The following is a 19502-nucleotide window of genomic DNA, read 5'->3' on the forward strand; positions in this document are numbered from 1 at the left end:
AAGGGAAGAAGACAGAGAGGGACCACAGCAAGCAGGAAGTTGAACAGGGAAAATGGCTCCAGGTTGAGTTGCCAAAATTTGGGGGCAGGAGTTTGAGGTCAAATTGGTAGCAGCTGATATTGGTTTCCTTGACCTTTTGGGGCTGTTAATTGAATAGCCACAACAACCCAAACGAAGTTCCAGATTTTGTTGGCTGTGGACCACAGGATGACATGCCCCTGGATTTCTCCTTCTCCCCCTCACCCCCCCCCCCCCCACCTCTTTTTCCCTGGACTGGGAATATCTCATCTCCCAACTCCAGGGGCCAGAGAGGGAGGAAGCTGACCACTCATCTGGTTTCAGTGGTGAATTCAAATGATGCTCCTTCCCTCTCAGTCAGCCAGTTGCCGGGGTTTGGCCTATTGCCACAGCTCCCTGCTAGCAGAATTAGCTGTCAGATAAAGACTCACATAACTTGTTGGCACACGAGCTTGCACTGCCCCTACACTGCCTCCGGCTTCGTGCTTTACCTCAGCTCCCCCCGTCAGCGCTTTCCCAGACATTCTCCCCACTTCCCCCACCCCAGCTCCACCCGCCCCCATTCTCCATCAGCAGCACCCCCTGGAGATCTCTCTCCCCAGTCCTCTCCTTCTGCTTACATACACGTCCAGTAAGTAACAGAGAGAGACAGCTCTGATGGGACCCAAATCGCCCCTCATAGCTGGGGCCCTTGTGAATGAACCCAGCCTGGAGTAAGCTTGCTGTTTTGGGTGTAACTAAGTGGAGATCTGACATTTCACAAACAAACACTCCTCCAAGACATTCCTGAGTCTCCCACGGGCCAAAAAAAGCAAGGTGGTAACTCAGGGAACACTGACCTCATCATGAAAGCAGTTGTCTTAGTAACCCATACACACACTCACCCACCCCACTGGAAACAATAAAGGGTACCGATTTCATTCCCCAAACCTAGTGGGAGTGAGACCTATTTCCAAATATTCTTGACATTCATTCATTCATTCATTCATTCAATCGTATTTATTGAGCGCTTACTGTGTGCAGAGCACTGTACTAAGCGCTTGGCACTTCAGTCTATATTTCACGCTGCTGCCCAGATCATCTTTGTGCAGAAACGCTCTGGGCATGTTACTCCCCTTCTCAAAAATCTCCAGTGGCTACCAATCAACCTACGAATTCAGCAAAAACTCTTCACTTTCGGCTTCAAGGCTGTCCATCACCTCGCCCCCTCCTACCTCACCTCCCTTCTCTCCTCCTACAGCCCAGCCCGCACCCTCTGCCCCTCAGGATCTTCATTCCTACCGCTTGTGAATTTACAGGTTAAGGGAAATTTATTGCCTTTTCTGCTGTCTGCAGAAGAGATTTCCTGGCCCCAAGGGTTTTGACCCACAAGCTGTAACACACACACACACACAAAAAGGCCAAAACTCAAACCAAACAAGGGCTGTTTAGTCATCACAACTTGCAAGGCACTTGCTGGCCTCTTCCCAAGAGCCTAGTCCCCTGGCTGCAGCTGGAAGCCGGGAGCTGATTGTTTCAATTGGGCCCCTTTCAATAACCCATCTGCTTTTTTTTTTTTTCCTCTTTCAGGACAATAAAATTAAGAGAAATTAGAATGAAGGGGTAAGGGTGAGGAGGGAAAAGCTTGGGATAGAGGGCCAGGGGGACAGCACCAAGGCTCTTGTTAATGGCAGTCTCCTCCTGATGGCATCATATCTACCCTAGCACCATAGCACAGTGTTCACCACAAAGTAAGCGCTTAACAGATACCACAATTACTATTATGCCTAAACCTGTTGGAAGAGTATTCATTTGAAGGCAGTAAGACCTAGTGGAAAGACTAAGGGTCTGAGGATTCAGGAGTCTTAGTCCCAGCTCTGCTAACTGGCCTGGTGTGTGAACTTGGAAAGTTTTCTCTAGTGGAAAGAGCACTGGGAGCTAGATGGTCTGGGTTCTAATCCCACCCCTACTACTTGCCTGCTGTGTGATCTTGGGCAAGTCACTTATTTTCTCTGTACCTCAGTTTCCCCATCTGGAAAATGAGGATATAACACCCTTGCTTAGACTATGAGCACTACGTAACGCAGGGACAGTATCCAACTTGATTACCTCGTTTTCTACTCCAGTGCTAGGCAGTTAGGAGGGATTAATAATAATAATAATGGTATTTGTTAAGCACTTACTACGTGCCAAGCACCATTCTAAGCACTGAAACAAATACAATTATCATTAGTAACTTGGGCAAACCACGTAACCTCTCTGTGCCTGTTTTCTCATTTGTAAAATGGGTTTAAGGGAACTGCTGTCCCTCCTACTTTATGCGGGAAAGTTATGTGGGATGGGGACAGTGTCCACCCCAACCCTCAGCACATAGCAAGTGCTTAATGAATTAGAGAAGCAGCATGGCATAGTGGATAGAGCACGGACCTGGGATCTAAATCCAGCTCCACCACTTTTCTGCTGTGTGACCTTGGGCAAGTCATTACACTTCTCTGTGCCTCAGTTACCTCATCTGTAAATGGGGATTAAGAATGTGAGCCCCACATGGCGTATGGACTGTGTCCAAATTGATTAGCTTATATCTACTCCGGCACTCAGACGAGCTTGCACAAAGTAAGCACTTAAATACTATAAAAAGGTCGTCATTATTATTATTATGTGAGGAAGTGTCAGGCTGAGGCAGGGCACGAAAAGTAATTCGCCAATTACCATCAGTAAGAAGAAGCAGAAGCAGCGTGGAAAAAGCGCGGGCTTGGGAGTCGGAGGTCGTGGGTTCTAATCCTTCATCCGCCACTTGTCAGATGGGTGATTTGGGGCAAGTCGCTTCACTTCTCTGTGCCTCAGTTACCAGATCTGTAAAATGGAGATTAAGACTGTGAGCCCCACGTGGGACAACCTGATGACCTTGGACCTACGCCAGCGCTTGGAACAGTGCTTGGCCCATTGTAAGCGCTTAACAAATACCATCATGATTACCCTCAGTAGGGTGCACTGAGGCCTACGGGAAGCAGTGTGGCTCGGTGGAAAGAGCACAGGCTTTGGAGTCAGAGGTCCGGGGTTCAAATCCCGGCTCCGCCACTTGTCAACTGTGTGACTTTGGGCAAGTCACTTAATCAATCAATCAATCGTATTTATTGAGCGCTTACTGTGTGCAGAGCACTGTACTAAGCGCTTGGGAAGTACAAGCTGGCAACATATGGAGACAGTCCTTACCCAACAGTGGGCTCACAGTCTAGAAGGGGGAGACAGAGAACAAAACCAAACATACTAACAAAATAAAATAAATAGAATAGATAGGTACAAGTAAAATAAATAAATAAAGAGTAATAGATATGTACAAACATATATACATATATACAGGTGCTGTGGGGAAGGGAAGGAGGTAAGATGGGGGGGATGGAGAGGGGGACGAGGGGGAGAGGAAGGAAGGGGCTCAGTCTGGGAAGGCCTCCCGGAGGAGGTGAGCTCTCAGTAGGGCCTTGAAGGGAGGAAGAGAGCTAGCTTGGCGGATGGGCAGATGGAGGGCATTCCAGGCCCGGGGGAGGACGTGGGCCGGGGGTCGATGGCGCTTCTCTGGGCCTCAGTTACCTAGTCTGTAAAATGGGGATTAAGACTGTGAGCCCCCCGTGGGACAACCTGATCACCTTGTAACCTCCCCGGTGCTTAGAACAGTGCTTTGCACATAGTAAGCGCTTAATAAATGCCATTATTATTATTATTATTATTACTCCAGGCAGAGCACTGTGGGAAGTTGGAGTGGTGCCCTCTCCCTGGGGCGAGTCTGGTGGACACCCTGGACGGCCGGCTCCATCCCCCGGGGGGGCTCGGGCTGCTGAACCCCAAATGGTGCTGGTCCTGCCGGTGACGGGGAAGGGGGATGGCGAAATCAATCATCATCAATCGTATTTATTGAGCGCTTACTGTGTGCAGAGCACTGTACTAAGAGCTTGGGAAGTCCAAGTTGGCAACACATAGAGACGGTCCCTACCCAACAGTGGGCTCACAGTGGAAAGAGCCCGGGCTTTGGAGTCAGAGGTCATGGGTTCGAATCCCGACTCCGCCACATGTCTGCTGTGTGATCTTGGGCAAGTCACTTAACTTCTCTGTGCCTCAGTCACCTCATCTGTAAAATGGGGATTAAGACTGTGAGCCCCACGTGAGACAACCTGATCACCCTGTATCCTCCCCAGCGCTTAGAACAGTGCTTTGCATGTAGTAAGCGCTTAACAAATGCCAATTATTGTTATTATTAAATATTATTATTATTATATTATAATAGTATTATATATAATATATCATATACAATATATGATATATTATATATGATATATTATAATTATTGATATTATTATAAAATGATAATTTATTATAAAATAAATTTATTATTATAGAGAAGCAGCGTGGCTCAGTGGAAAGAGCTTGGGCTTTGGAGTCAGAGGTCATGAGTTCGAATCCCGGCTCCACCAACTGTCAGCTGTGTGACTTCGGGCAAGTCACTTCACTTCTCTGGGCCTCAGTTACCTCACCTGTAAAACGGCGATGAAGACTGTGAGCCCCACAGGGGACAGGCAACCTGATCCCCTTGTCACCTTCCCAGCGCTTAGTAAAGTGCTTTGCGCACAGTAAGCGCTTAATAAATGCCATTATTATTATTATTATTATAAAAGGGGGAGAAAATAGCGGGTCAGGCCAAGGAGTGGAAAGCCGGGCCCCGGCCGCCGCTCAGTGCGCATGCGCGTCCGCGGGCGGGGCCGAGGCGCCGCCGGGCCAGGCTCTGAGGCGATTTAGGGCCCACGGCCGTGAGGAGAAGGAAGGGGGAAATGGCGCTTAGCTTAGCACTTCTTCACACCCAAATCGGAGGGAATAGGACGACAACAGCAGTCACTTTCTCAGAGGAAACAAGATGGGCTGGGGCAACTCCACGTCGAAGCCGCCATACCCACTCCTCACTCCCTCCAGCAAACTGAAGGCCTGTGGGAACCCTCCCCACTTGGCAGCAAGATTCAGCCAAAAAGACCCTTTCCCCTGTGGAAAGAGCCCCCACCTGCCCCAGACACTAATAACCAGAGTTCAGGAGAGTTACCGGAACGGGTTTGGAGGTGGGGGCCCAGAGGGGGCTGCTTGTTAAAATACAGGATCCACCAACACTCAATCAATCGTATTTATTGAGCGCTTACGGTGTGCTGAGCACTGTACTAAGCGCTTGGGAAGTCCAAGTTGGCAACATATAGAGATGGTCCCTACCCAACAGTGGGCTCATCATCATCATCATTCGTATTTCTTGAGTGCTTACTGTGTGCAGAGCACCGTACTACTACTACTACTACTAATAATAATAATAATTGGCATTTGTTAAGCGCTTACTATGTGCAAAGCACTGTTCTAAGCGCTGGGGAGGATACAGGGTGATCGGGTTGGCCCATGTGGGGCTCACGGTCTTAATCCCCATTTTACAGATGTGGTAACTGAGGCCCAGAGAAGTGAAGTGACTTGCCCAAGATCACACAGCAGACGTGGTGGAGTCGGGATTCGAACCCATGACCTCTGACTCCAAAGCCCGGGCTCTTTCCACTGAGCCACGCTGCTTCTCACTAGGTACTAAGCGCTTGGGAAGTCCAAGTTGGCAACATATAGAGACGGTCCCTATCCAACAGTGGGCTCACCGTCTAGAAGGGGGAGACAGAGAACAAAACCAAACATACTAACAAAATAAATAGAATAGATATGTACAAGATAAATAGAGTAATAAATCTGTACAAACATATATACATATATACAGGTGCTGTGGGGAAGGGAAGGAGGTAAGATGGGGGGACGAGGGGGAGAGGAAGGAAGGGGGTCAGCAATCAATCAATCAATCATATTTACTGAGCACTTACTGTGTGCAGAGCACTGTACTAAGCGCTTGGGAAGTCCAAGTTGGCAACATATAGAGATGGTCCCTACCCAACGGTGGGCTCACAGGCTAGAAGGGGGAGACAGAGCTGGGCCGGGCCACATGAGGTGGAGAGAACCAAACTCGATTAGGGCCAGGCTTGAGATGAATTCAGATGGTTCCCCAGCCCCCTATTTTGGGTGGAGAACTCCATAATAATTATGGTTTTTAATAATAATAATGCTGTTTGTGAAGCACTTATTATGTGCAAAGCACTGTTCTAAGCGCTGATACAAGGTGATCAGGTTGTCCCACATGAGGCTCACAGTCTTACTCCCTATTTTTACAGATGAGGTCATTGAGGCACAGAGAAGTGAAGTGACTTGCCCAAAATCACACAGCTGACAGGAGGCGGAGCCAGGATTAGAACCCATGACCGCTGACTACCAAGCCCCTCTTCTTTTCACTGAGCCATGCTGGGGTAGGTACAAGGTAATCAGGTTGGACACAGGCCCTGTCCCACATGGGGCTCACCCTCTTAATCCCCATTTTACAGATGAAGGAACTGAAGCCTAGTGAAGTGACTTGCCCAAGATTACGCAGCAGACTAAGTGGCAGAGTCAGGATTAGAACCCATGACTACTGACTCCGAAGCCCATGTTCTTGCCACTAGGCCATGCTGCTTCCCATGGGACATCAAAGGCCAAGAAACCCACTTCCCTCCTCCTGTCTCCCCCTTTCCCTACTCGCTTACCCTCCCTCGAGTAGTATGGCAAATCACTAAACTTCTCTGTGCTTGTGGTTCTCCATCTGTAAAATGGGGGTTCAAAACCTGCTCTCCCTCCTCAGACTCCAAGTGCTTAGTATTGTGCTCTGCACGCCGTAAGCATTCAATAAATACGATTGAATGAGTGCTCTGTCCACTGTAAATGCTCAATAAATAATATTGATTGGCTTGGGTCCCATGTGGGACAGGCACTGTGTCCAAGGTAATTAACTCGTGACTACCTCAGCACTTAGTCCAGTGCTTCATATACAGTACACACTTAAATACTACCACTACTATTATAGCACTTTGATCGGAAAGCCCAGGCAGCTAATTTCTCGCCACTTCTAATTTGTCACTGCCACCGCAACCTAGATCAAGCCAGGGTAAAAATAAAAGAGGCTGTGGCATTGCTTCCCCCTGCTGAGCCCAACCAGGCTCTGCCCTCTCTATTGCAGCTAGCAGCCCTTCTGCTACTTAAGAGCACATTTTGCTTATATTTTCATAGCTCCATGAAGCAGGAAGACTGTCAGAGCACAACATTAGTTGCTAGGAATTGTAATCCAATTCCCCACCCCACCAGCAGCAAGTGTAAAGTATCCCGTGACTGTTAAGACAAGAGAGCAAAGGATGGCAGCTGCAAGGTAGATGAAATTGAGAGGAGAGTGTGAGCAACCTCAAAGGGAAAGGCTTTTCTTCTCCAGCAGCAAATCCAAATGAGCTAGTGCTTTGCTGACAGAGGCTGCCTCCTGGAGAAGCTTCATCTCCTTCCCTGCTCCTCCCACAACCCCAGTCCTGCTTCCCATCACACATATACACCTGCAGCCCCCTCACTCAAACAATGTTGTAGGTGGAAACCAAAGCAGTATTTGAGGGAAATGGATACTCATTGCTGATGGGCTGAAGAGTCATTGGATTGGACCAGTTAACTCACCCACCAAGTATTCAGTGCTGACTGCCTGATTGATGGCCCACTAAAGAAGGCACACAACATCTGCACCTACATTTAGATGGAATTTGCCCATCTGTGGGGTGGGCGGTGATGCCAGAAGCAAAATGCAGGTATGTCATTACACATCCCATACCAACACCACACATCTGGGCTCAGACAGGCCCTGGAGAGAAAGTGAAAAACTGACCCACCTGGAAGGGTGTCCTATCGGCCCCTTTATATTCAAAGGAAGGAGTCTTTTAAAATGTTGCAAAAAATGGTGGGAGTGGGAAACTGATGGGACACCCTGAAGTGTTTCTTATTTGGAATCATGGAAGAATATGAGTAATGATAATGGCATGTATTAAGTATTTCTGTAGACACAATTCCTGTCCCACACGTGACTCACAATCTAAGAATAGGGGAGAGGAGTTTTCTTACCCTTATTTTTCTGATTGGGGAACTGAGGCACAGAGCAGTTCATTGATTTGCCCAAGGTCACACAGCAGGCCTGGCAGAGCTGGGATTAGAAAGCAGGCCTCCTGGCTCCCAGATTCGTGCTCTTTCCACTAGGCCACACTGTTTTAGAAAATGATTGTCTCTAAAGGAAAAGTGTTATTATCATTATTATTATTTTTAATGGTATTTGTTACACGCTTACTATGTGCCAGGCATTGCACTAAGCACTGGAGTAGGTACAAGTAAAGCAGGTTGGGCACAGTCAATGTCCCACTTAGGGCTCACAGTCTTCATCCCCATTTTTCAGATGAGGTAACTGAGGCACCGAGAAATTAAATGACTCCATTCAATCATTTTTATTAAGTGCTTACTGTGTACAAAGCACTGTACTAAGTGATTATAATTTAACAATAAACAGACACATTCCCTGTCCACAACGACTTTACAGTTCTGAGGGGGGAGATAGACATTAATATGAATAAATTATTGAAGAACAGTAATTACTGAAACTGAGGCACAGAAAAGTGACATGCCCAAGTTCACACAGCGGAAACGTGGGGGAGCGGGGATTAGAACCCAGACCCTTCTGACTCCCAGAACCATGCTGAATCCACTAGATCACATTGCTTCTCTATTATTTTATTTGTTAAGCACTTACTTTGTGTCAAGCACTGTTCTAAGTATTGAGGTAGATACAAATTAATCAGGTCAGACACAGCCCCTGCCTCACATGGGGCTCACAATCTAAGTAGGGAGGGAAAATAAGCGCTGAATCCTCATTTTGCTGATAAAGAAACTGAGGCACAGAGAAGTTAAATGATTTGTCCAAGGTCACACAGCAGGCAACTGTGATTGGTCATTGTTTCAGTTTGCTATAATTGTATTTATGTATTTATTGCTATAATTGTATTGAATAATTGTATTTTTGGAAAATACTATACTAAGCACTGGGGAAGAGTATTGTACAATAAAAGGTAAATATGACTCAGTCCCTGGCCCTTGAGGGGCTCACAGTGTAGGAGGGTGGGCGCTGGGCTTTTGGCTAAAATGAAAGTTTTAGATGATCTCTGCAAGTCTGGAAGTCTGGCATCCCCACTTTCCTTCCCCATATCCCCTGGATCATGTAGAATCAATCAGTCATATTTATTTAGCACTTACTGAGTGCAGAGCTCTGTGCTAAGTGCTTGGGAGAGTACAATGTAACAGTGTAACCAAGTTGGTAGGCATGATCCCTGCCCACAAGGAGCCTACAGTCTAGAGAGGGAGACAGACATTAATATAAATAAATTAAGGGTGTGTACATAAGTGCTGTGGGGCTAAGGGGTTGGTGAATAAAGGGAGCAAGTCAGGGAGATGCAAAAGGGAGTGGGAGAAGGGGAAATGAGGGCCCAGTTAGGGAAGACCTCTTGGAGGAGATGTGCCTTCAAGAAATCTTTGAAGATGGGGAGAGTAATTGTCAGATAGGAAGAGGGAGAGTGTTCCAGGCCAGAGTCAGGATGAGAGTGAGTGGTCAGTAACAAGATAGATGGGATCGAGTTAGAGTGCGTAGGTTGGCATTAGAAGAGCAAATAGTGTGGGCTGGATTGTACTAGGAGAGCAGCGAGGTGAGGTAGGAGGGGACAAGGTGATAGAGTGCTTTAAAGCCAATGGTAAGGCGTTTCTGTTTGTTGTGGAAGTAGATGGGAAACCACTGGAGGTTCCTGAGGAATGGGGAAACATGGACTGAATGTTTTTGTAGAAAAAACGACCTAGGTAGCAGGGTGACATATGACTGGAGTGGGAAGAGATAGGAGGTAGGGAGATCAGCGAGGAGGCAGTTAACGGTCATCAAGGTGGGATAGAATAAATGCTTGGATTACTGTGGCAGCAGTTTGGATAGAGAGGGAAGGGTGGATTTTAGCAATGTTGTGACTGAGCAAGGGCTTTGAGCACAGCCCCAAGTAGAACAGCAAGAACATAAAGAGGAGGTGGGGAGGGCCTGGATCCTCAACAGGGAACATCTGAGTCATTAATTCCAGAAATGAGGTTTCAGAGTTTTACTGCCATTTTTCCCTTCCTCCTGTCCAGGGCACTTTTGGTATGATTAAGGTGGCTCCTGAGCCTGCCCAATCCCTGACAGTTCGGATCGGGTGTCCCCTCAATGGTCACTGTGCAGTTTTCTCCCCCATGGGCAGCAGGAAATGTTTTTGTATCTACTTTACAAGGCTGAATGTGTGGAACATCTTTTTTCTGAGTATCTCAAAGAGGTGGGTTTCTTCAAGCTTACTCTTTCATTGATAATTATCTGATCTTCAGACTGGAAAGACTAAAATCTGAGTTGGGAAAAAGATTGAAATTTCCAAAATCATAAAGGGTGTAGAGCAAACTCACCTCTTGGATGTCTGCCAAATCCCACGACACCAAGACTAAGGGGCCACCACTGAAACTTGAAGGTGGTAAACTTAAAACAAACAGAAGGAAAAACACACTTCACCCAACAGGTCATAAACATACGGAATTTGTGAAGACATTGGCTGGTAAAAATGTCGGTAGGTTCAAGACAGGTGTGGGTAACTTCTAAGAAGTCCAGAATCAGTGACAAAAGGGGAAATTAGAGCTATTAGAAGACTCGAGGAGAGTTTAGCCAGACTCCTGGACAAGAAGCCTTCAGTTGATTATTGGAGGGAAAATTTGAAAATTCCTGTTAGATTGTAAGGCTCTTAAGGACAGGGATCACATCTCCTATTTCAGTTGTATTCTCCCAAGCAGTGATTACAATGATCTGCACACAGTGAGCACTCAATAAATACTATTAGAGGAGATGTTAGAAAGTGCATTCCGAACCAAGAGGTTGGATGTCTAGGAAGTAACTGATGCAAAGTTCTTCCAAACATCCTGTTGTCCCTTTCCAAAGAAAGAATTCTGAACCAGCTAAATGCTGCCTTATAAATACAAAGAGTGTCGGAGTTCATGGACCCAATGAAAAGTAAAGGCAGCAGCTAATTCAATCAGTCAATCATATTTATTGTGCGTTTACTTTGTGCAGAGCACTGTCCTATGCACTTGGGAGAGTACGCTATAACAGAGGTGGTAGATATGTTTCCTGCTAACAAGGAGCATACAGTCTAAGGAGCCGAACAGTAGCATCTATATTGCCATAGGTCAGGTCACCTGTTCTGGCCCTATCAACTTTGTTAGTAATAATAATAATAATAATTATGGTATTTAAGTGTTTAATTTGTGCCAGGCACTGTACCAAGCGCTGGGGTGCATACAAGCAACTTGGGTTGGACACAGCCCCTGTCCCTTGTGGGGCTCACAGTCTCAATCCCCATTTTACAGATGAGGTAACTGAGGCACAGAGAAGTGAAATGAATTACCCAAGGTCACACAGCAGATAAGTGGCAGAGTTGGGATTAGAACCCAGGACCTTCGGACTCAGGCCCGTTCTCTATCCACTACACAATGCTGCTTCTCAGCATTCTAAAATTCTAGTGGATTGTTTCCAGCCTAGCGGAAAGAGCATGAGATGGGAGTCAGAAACGTGGATTCTAATACACACTTTCTTCTGTGTGAACTTGGGCAATCATTTAACTCCTCTGGGCCTGTTTTCTCCTGTAGACTGTAAGCTTTCTGTGGGCACAGAACATGTCTACCGGGGCTTAATGGAAAGAGCACGGGCTTGGGAGTCTGAGGCCGTGAGTTCTAATCTTGGCTTCTCCACTTGTCTGCTATGTGACCTTGGGGAAGCCACTTAACTTCTCTGTGCCTCAGTTACCTCATCTGTAAAATGTGGATTAAGACTTTGAGCCCCACGTGGGACAACCTGATTACCTTGTAACTAATCCCAGTGCTTAGAACAGTGCTTTGCACATAGTAAGGGCTTAACAAATACCATAATTATTATTATTATCATTAACTTTGTTAAAGTGTACTCTCCCAAGTGCTTAGAACAGTGCACTGCACACAGTAAATGCTCAATAAATACAATGGATTGATCTATTAAATTGGACATAAGATAAGCTGTTCTGCCTCCCCCTTAGACTTTGAAGCCAGTGGCAACACTGGGACCAGAACCCAGGTTTCCTGACTCCTAGTCCCATGCCAAATGCTTAGTCCAGTGCTCTGCATATAGTAAGCACTCACTAAATACCGTTGTTTGACTGCCTGATGCTCTTTCCACTAGACCATGCTGCATCCCCAGAGGGATTTCGTATTCATTCAACTTCTTGAGATCTTGGCTTGGAATCTCCACTGAGAGATGTCACTCCCAGAACCTCCCTGCCACAGCTTTGGGGCCCTGAATCCAGCTGGAGCCAGACAGAAGAATGTGCTTTCCCAGTTGCCACCTCCTTGCAGGCTCTTGGAGACGGTAAATATTGACTGTTTGCTTGGCAGCTGTTTGATCCCCACTGCCCTCCGCCCCTTAGGACCTGTCCTTTGGCCAAGGATGCAAGTTGGCAGTGAGGCCTTTCAGATGTGACTGGTCCCTTTTGGAAGCAGACCCTGTTCTGGCAGCTGGGAAATTACTCCTGGTGGCCTGGCAGAGCCGTCCCCGTTTCCAAACCATATTTACAGGGGAAAAGTTCATTAAGAAAAAGATTTGCCTGGCTTGTGAGATTCTCTCATTCTTTCTCTCTTGCCCTGTCTTTCTCACACACTCAAATACACATGTTCTGCACACCCAGAGAGGCCAGTACCACTGAATCTCATCAGCACTGACTCGTCTTTGAAAAATCTTTCCAGCTCCACTGTCCTCCCTATTCTCATTATAAGCAAGACTCCCAGAAGCTGATGCTTACAGTCTGTGTGACGGCAGCCAATAGGAGATAGGGTTGATTTGTAAATAATTAAATATGCCCATCTTTCCTTTCCCCCTTTAGATTGTGAGCTCCCTAAGGGCCAGGAACTGAGGCTTATTTATTCTTTTTTTTTGTTTTCTTTCCCAGCATCTAGTTTAGTGCTTTTACTCCATAAATACCACTGAATGAATGAATTATTAATAATTGTAATAATAATAATAATGGTATTCGTTAAGCACTTACTATGTGTCAGGCATTGTACTAAGCCCTGTGATGAATACAAGGAAATCAGGTTGGATACACAGTCCCTGTCCCACGTGGGGCTCACTGTGTCAATCCCCATTTTACATTTAACTGAGGCACAGAGAAGTGAAGTGGCTTGCCCAAGGGCACACAGCAGACAGGTGGCGGAGTTGCGATTAGAACCCATAACCTTCAGACTCCCAGGCCTGTGCTCTATCCATTATGTCATTCTGCTTCTTCTCCCAAGCGCTTAGTACAGTGCTCTGCATACAGTAAGTGCTCAATAAATACAACTGAATGAATGAGTGAGCACTCACAGAATGCAGTACACTGTATTGAGCACCTGGAAAAGAACAATGGAAATCACATTCCCTGCCCACAAGGAGCTTACTCTTTAATGGGGGAAACGGTCATAAAAATCTTTACAAATAGAGAAATCAGAATTCTCCCTCTAGACTGTAAGTTCTTTGTGGACAGGGAATATGTCTACCAGCTGTGTTGTACTCTCCCAAGTGCTTAGTACAGTGCTCTCCATTGAATACCATTGATCAGTTTATTGATAACGGATTGAACAGTTGTGTATATGTATGGACACATGAATGGTACAGATGGTTGTGATATGACCCAGGATGTTAAGAATTAAATGGGGAAGGCTTTTTGGAGGAGGTGGGATTTTAGAAGGCCTATGAGGGAGGGCTGAGAGCTGCTGGATTTAGGAGGAGAGGGAGTTCCATGCTAGGGTAAAAGTAAGAGCAAGGTGCCAGAAGCGAACAAGGAAAGAGCAGGGTTCAGTTAGGAAGTGAGCCCCTGTCAGGCAAGGGGGATGTGCTTTGCATTTGGTATACTCTCCCAAAGACTTACTACGGTGCTCTTTACTCGGTGTTCATAAACACCTTGGATGATGATGATGATGGAGGAGAGACTCCCTCCACCCCCCACCCCCACCTCTTCTCAGGCATTACTGAGAAAGAGAGAGAGGAGCAGCAAGAGGAGGATATAATCATGAGTTCAGCACTTCCCTTCCAATTGGGGCCAGGAAGATGGGCCTTGGGCAGGAGGTGAGGCTTTCCCCATTGCCCCTCTGCAAGAAATGGCCTGGGGTCTTGAGGAAAGAGTAATTCAGGACCTTAATGTGAGTCAAAATGAGAGTCCAGGCAGACCCATTCTGAGGGCAAAGGGGCAGCCAATAAAGGTAATTTGGGGAGTGGGTAAGGGCTCAGAGTTGCCCAGTTTTCTCAGAGCTTCTGCCACAGCTCTGCCATCCGCTGAGCTGGAATGAAACCACCCCCCTGTCTGGAGAGATGCAGCATCCGTCCTCTGTGGTTCGCTGGGTTTCCACCCTATGTTTGACAGCAGGGCACAGAAATGGCAAAACACCCCAATAACTCAGATTTGGGGCTTTTTTGTTTTGTATTGTTTTTTGTTTTCTTAAGGCTCTTTTTTTCTTGTTAAGAAAATGACCAAACCTTCCGATCCCTCGGCAGGCAGTGGGACGGTCTCCCCAGATTGTGTCAGAGGTTTCAGCTCTGAAGTTAGGTGAGATCTCTCTGGGCAAGCCTTCCTGTCTCCGAGTTGTCATGCGGGGAGGGTGCCCCACAGCCCGGGACCAAGATTTCCCCACAACTTCATAGCAACAGCCGAGTAATATAAACATTTACTTTACTGCAAAAAGCACCCCACAAGTCCCTTTCCCCATAAGCACTTCTCCCTGACTGTGCCCACCCAGGACTGTTCTCCAGGAGCCCAAATAAGACAGCTGGATCAAAAAATTCCCCTTTTCTCTCCTTCGACACTGATGTTTTCCGCTCCCTGTCTCTCCCGACACCTCGCCCCACCCACACTTCCCTTTTTTGAGAGAGTATGTGTGTGTGTGTCCGTGCCTAATGTAACTTGTAAGTTCCGTTAAGGGCAGAGACTGTGTCGAGCTAGGTTCAGCCTGATGCACAGAGCAGTCAGGGTTAAAACAATAATAATAGCTCTGCCCCAGATCAGTTGGAACTCAATGGCGTGCAAACATTTATCGAGCCTTTTCTGTCCCAGGGCCATATGGAAACTCCCCCTTAGTCACTGGCATGGCTCAGTCAACAACTGAGAATAAAACGGTTTTCAAAGCCAGAAGAATGAGTAGGCCAGAACAGCCCCTCACCCGGTGCACCCACAAAATCAAAGGGACATTTCTCTAAAGACCCTGTCACAGAGAAAGAGTTAATTTCTCTTCTTTTTTTAAATTATTATTAAAGCTCCTTCCCGCCAAAAATTACGCAGCAGCGGGTCTGAGAGCGTCTGCCAGTTGACCTCGTTGTCACATCCATAATTGCTTCCCATCTGGTGTCTGGCATACACAAAGCCTGACTCAATCTCTGAGCAGGAGGACACATATACAGCCTGGCTTGCTGCTGGCAAAGCATCCCGCCCAACCTCCCTCTCAACGGATGGCTCCGCAGAGGGCTATTTCTTCTAGAGCTGGCCCGAGGTATTTTGGCACCCTGGGCAGATTGTTTAAAATAGCCCAGCTAGTCAACATACATAGGTAATAACCATTTATTTATTGCACGTGCTGATTTGCAGATGTATAATACATATCCTGTCTGATTCATTCAGTCATTCAATAGTATTTATTGAGCGCTTACTGTGTGCAGAGCACTGTACTAAGCGCTTGGGAAGTACAAGTCGGCAACATATAGAGACGGTCCCTACCCAGCAACGAGTCTGATGCAATATTCTCACCCAATTTCAATAGAAACGTGAACACGTGTGATTTTATATTCATTTGAACTCTATAAGCAAAGTGCCCCTATGGCAGTGGAACCCCGGACTGCCATGGAACCCCAGCTCCGATTTGAGGAATTGGTAGAACAAAGGCTGTTGGGCCAGGGCACACTCTACCCAAGGATGGGGGCTCAGTCCAGCCAGGTGGGCTCGGACCCCTCACGGCCGACTTCAGGCACTTGAGCAGGGTGGCACTAGGAAGGGGCTGGAGAAATCCTGAACCAAAAGGGCGGCCAACACCCGTCCCCAAACAGGGCCAACTTTACAACCTCGCACAGGCTGAGAGGAAACCTTTAACCTGCTCAAGGGTACTCTCCAAACACAGCAAATCACACCCTCCGAAAATTGAAATTACCCCCGAGCTCTGCCTCTACTGAAGTGTAAAACGATACCTGCCGTTTAACCTTTCAGTGAAATGCAGAAAGCTGGTTCATCGCCACTGACTTCCTGCTTCTGAATGCCACAGATGAGAGGCTCCTACCATGGTTTTTATTTTTCAGGGTTCCTTATGACTTGTCATTTACAGCTATTGTCTATGGATTATAGTTCAAACAGGCAGCTGTTGGAAATGCCTATGGTGCTTGCTTTGCCAATTACTTTACATTATCCCATGCCATAGTTAGGTCTCACCACACTGGCTAAAAATCTGGATTAAAAATAGCTGATCAATTTATTTTTTAGACATGGAGCCTATGGAGACATCGTCAGCCTGGCAAGGCCCCCTACTTAATTTAGCCAAAAGCTGTCTCATTCTTATCCTTTAAATCCTTTAACTTGAACTTCCTCCCTCCACCCGGGCTGTAATATGTGCCAAACATCTCTTCACAGCATTGGGTTTATCTGGCTTCACATCCTCCCCACAAATGTTACCTCTGGCCTGGCTCCTCCTTTAGAGGGTGTGCAAATGCGCAGACGAGTTCCCTGGCAAGAGGGCATTGTCACTGCCCTAAACCAGTCTACGTGTGGTACTAAATTGGGCACCCGTCAAAGCTAGTTAAGCAGGAACGGTCCCTGTCCCTCTAGGAGTGTATAATTCATTCATTCAATTGTATTTATTGAGCACTTACTGTGTACTTAGAAGAGTACACTGTCACAATAAACAGACCCATTCCCTGCCTACAATGAGCTTACAGTCTAGAGGGGGAGACAGACGTTAATATAAATAAATTGCAGATAACCCAGGCATAGCATTAAATGGCTTATCAACAGCTTCAACACAAATTCAGAAGACATTAATATATGTTACGTAAAAGCAAAGGCATAAGTGCATCTTGTAGGGTAGTGAATAGAGAGGGGTTTTAGCTCTTCAAAGACTGTCTGTCCTGCTTCTTTCCTTGAGTCTCGCTCCCAAGAAGCTCCAATCCCATTCAACCGCCACACTCAAAATAAAACGTTGGCCCCCATGGCTCCACTTTTAATACCAACATCATTTTGTTCCTTCAAAAGGAGGATACGTAAAAGGACCAGTAAGTGCAGCATTCCTATTAATAATTATGGAAATAATTATGGTATCTGTTAAGTGCTTACTATTTGCCAAGCACAATACAAGATAATCAGGCCAGATACAGTCCCTGTCCCATATGAGGCTCACAGTCTACATTGGAGGGAGTTGGATTTAATTCCCATTTACGAAACTGAGGTATAGAGCACTTAACTTGCCTAAGATCACACAGCAGACAAGTGACAGTCAGGATTAGAACCCAGGCCCTCTAACTCCCAGGCCCTTCTGAAATCCTTGCCATCATCTAGCCAGACCACACTGCCATGGGAATTACATCATCTCTGAAAAATCAGGTTTGGTGACTGTATTCTTTCAGGCAATCCACTGGCCCTAATGCAATGAGTCCACTTTCCATAAATTAGAGCATCTGGAAAATCAAATTATCCTACAGTTTAGACAATGGAATCAGAAGGGCACATATTTTCAGTTCTTCCTCCAGCCTCCTATCACAAACTGAAATTATTGGATTAAAGCAAGGCCAGTTGGAACATCAGAATTCATGAGATTAGATCAATTCTATCAGTAAAAACTGTCCAATGGACCAGTGATCACATACTCCAGTGGACTAAAAAGCATAGGGATTCTTGTATTCTAGTTCTAGCTATCCCATCCAGCCTGTTAGGTACAGATTTTATAAATGAAGGAGCCTTTTTCAAGTCAGTGGCAGGTGGAGAAATCGACTTTGTTCTGAATTTTCAACCAAGGCACGATCTATCAGGGGAGCCATTGCTTCCCATGTAAAAGTGATTTGGGGAGCTGCCTCCCCCGGTAGATTGTGAACTCTCTAAGGGCAGGAATTATGTCTACTAGCACTAGTATTAGTAATTATTATTAATCTTATTTATTGAGTGCTTACTATGTGCTATTGGTTTCTTCCAATCTTCCCTCTAGACTGTAAGCTCCTTGTGGACAGAAAATGTGTCTACCAACTCTGTTGTGCTCTCCCAAGCAGTTGGTACTGTGCTCTGCACACAGTAAGTGCTCAGTAAATACCACTGATTGATTGATTGATTCCAAGCACTTATAACAGTGCTGTGCACACAGCAGGTACTCAATAAATTCTGCTGATTGTCTGATGGATTGGGAGATAAAGCATTCAAGAAGCCATTAGGTGTCTTTTCTTCTGCCACTTTAGAAATGACATATATAACTAATAAATTGGATAAATAAGTTCTTAAAAGTCGCTCTAAAGCATTTTAGGAGCAAGGTTCAGAGGCTTGAGACATTATTATCTCTGAGCTAGAAAAAGAGTTTAAAAGTTAACTTGAGACAGTCCCACTATAAAATGATGACACTGCGGTCAATAGAGTCCCACTTACAAATTTGTTGCAGGATCACATAATAAATATTCCAAAAGTCAAATTCCTTATGCAACAAGAAGCAGCATGGCCCAGTACTGGGAGTCAGAAGGACTTCCGCTATGTGTCCTTGGGCAAGTCATATAACTTCTCTGTGCCTCAGTTACCTCATCTGTAAAATGGGGATTGAGACTTTAAGCCTCATGTGGAACATGGACTTTGCCCAACCCAATTTGCTTGTATCCACTCCAGCACTTAGTACAGTGCTTGGCACATAGTAAGCACTTGACAAATACCACAAGTATTATTATAAATTCGTGGATTAACATGGTAGCAGTTTTGATGGAGATTAATACCATGAGTCCCATGTGGGACATGAACTGTGTCCCACCTGATCAGCCTGCATCTACCCCAGTGCTTAGTATAGTGCCTGGCACATAATAAGTGCTTAACAAATACCAAAAAACAACAACAACAAAAAAAGTTTGACTCAGCAACCCCAGCCGTCATGATTCTGGTAAAGTGCAGGTTCTTTCAAAGACCTTTTTTTAAATCTAACAAGCAATGGCTTCATACTTCATTCTTCAGTCTTTGTTTTTTATTAGTTTAGCATTTTTCAGCATCCTTTACACTTCTATTTATGCCCTGTAAATAGAGCAGTGGGGAATTGCTTTGTAAGTATTCCCTGAAAAGGAGAATTCTTAAAAAGCCCTTCTTCTTTGAATGTTTTGACACTGAATGGAGTAAATGGAGGAACTTCCATACTTTGTTCATCAGGAATTATACTAGTAGAGGATGGAGATTAAACGGTCCATGGCCTGTGAGCAGAAGGGCGGTTAATTTTGCTGTTCCTGGTGGAGCAGGCTCAGATGGATCTGCCCC

Source organism: Tachyglossus aculeatus, chromosome 25, assembly GCF_015852505.1.
Source record: "Tachyglossus aculeatus isolate mTacAcu1 chromosome 25, mTacAcu1.pri, whole genome shotgun sequence".
NCBI lineage: Eukaryota > Metazoa > Chordata > Mammalia > Monotremata > Tachyglossidae > Tachyglossus > Tachyglossus aculeatus.